Below are 1,073 nucleotides of genomic sequence, written 5' to 3'. Positions count from 1 at the left end.
TTTTTATGTTTTGTTTTGTCAGAGATGGATGTTCCATTGACATTCAAATATTGTAGGTACTTGAATTCAGCAAAATAACCCAATATAGTCCAATAGTCCATAATAATAGTGGGTTATCAGCAGAACTGGCAATGTCAGAAGTTGTTGACTTGAGCTTTTTACAGCTCAGCATTTTAAGGCTTTACTTTTTATAATTGTGAGGAGAATTTTTAAGAAAGTATTTTTTAATTTACCTATCAATTTTGCAATACAGAGTGTCATAGGCCATGAGCAGATTTATTCACTGTCAAAATATGTTTGTGTTTCTTTTGTGAAAATAAAATTCAGTAAGCACCAAAAATTGTCAGAATTAGGAAGCTGTTTTCACACATGAATTGACGTACCTAAGAACGGATACAGATCTTTGGGTCCAATTTTCAAGCTTCTTTGGAGGTCTTCTGTCTGAGAAGACGTGTCTTATTAAGATGACTGTCCTTTGTTTATAATTTGACATTTACAAATTCCACACAAAATTACAACCATTGGCATGTTGTACCTTTCACTGCAGGAATGTGCCCTAAGTATAAAATATTAATTTTGTAAATTGAATTACTTTAGTGAATTAACTTTACAATTGCACAGGCTCCTCCCAGCCTTATATGATTGGGTGTTAGCTGTCACTAGCTCTTAACTCTTTAAGTGTCTCTGTTAAGCCCCTTTCTTTTTTTCTTCTTCTTCTTCCTTAAGCTTCTCTTTTGAGTAATTTCAGTGCTTTCCCACATGCAAGGTAAGTGCATACATTTTTATGATGGTAGGTGCCTTATGTATTTGTTTTTTCGCCACCTTCTACTTATCATTCATGAGTCCGGATTTTGTAGAGTATTTATAAAGCATCAAGTTCATGTTTTGCCATTGTGTGTTTAGTTTTTAAAAAGTCATTCCTGACTCACCCTCAACTTAATTAATTAAAAACATTAAGAATCAAATGAATGAAATCTGAGTGTAAAATCACATACACAGTTATTTGCCCGATACTACTTGTTGGTTGATTATAAGTACCTTGTAAGTTATTATTTTAGTATTAAGGGCATTAG

The 1,073-nt window shown here is 32.9% G+C and overlaps 1 protein-coding gene across 5 annotated transcripts in view; it reads left to right on the top strand.

The window, feature by feature from the left end:
• Positions 1 to 1,073, top strand: part of LOC101572733 (N-acetylated-alpha-linked acidic dipeptidase 2) — an 87,560-nt gene that overhangs the window by 45,503 nt on the left and 40,984 nt on the right. The window lies entirely within an intron of this gene.

Source organism: Octodon degus, unplaced genomic scaffold (genome assembly GCF_000260255.1).
Source record: "Octodon degus isolate 3935 unplaced genomic scaffold, OctDeg1.0 scaffold00146, whole genome shotgun sequence".
NCBI lineage: Eukaryota > Metazoa > Chordata > Mammalia > Rodentia > Octodontidae > Octodon > Octodon degus.
The sequence above is the reverse complement of the archived record's forward strand: the minus strand, read 5'-3'. Positions and strand labels throughout refer to the sequence as shown.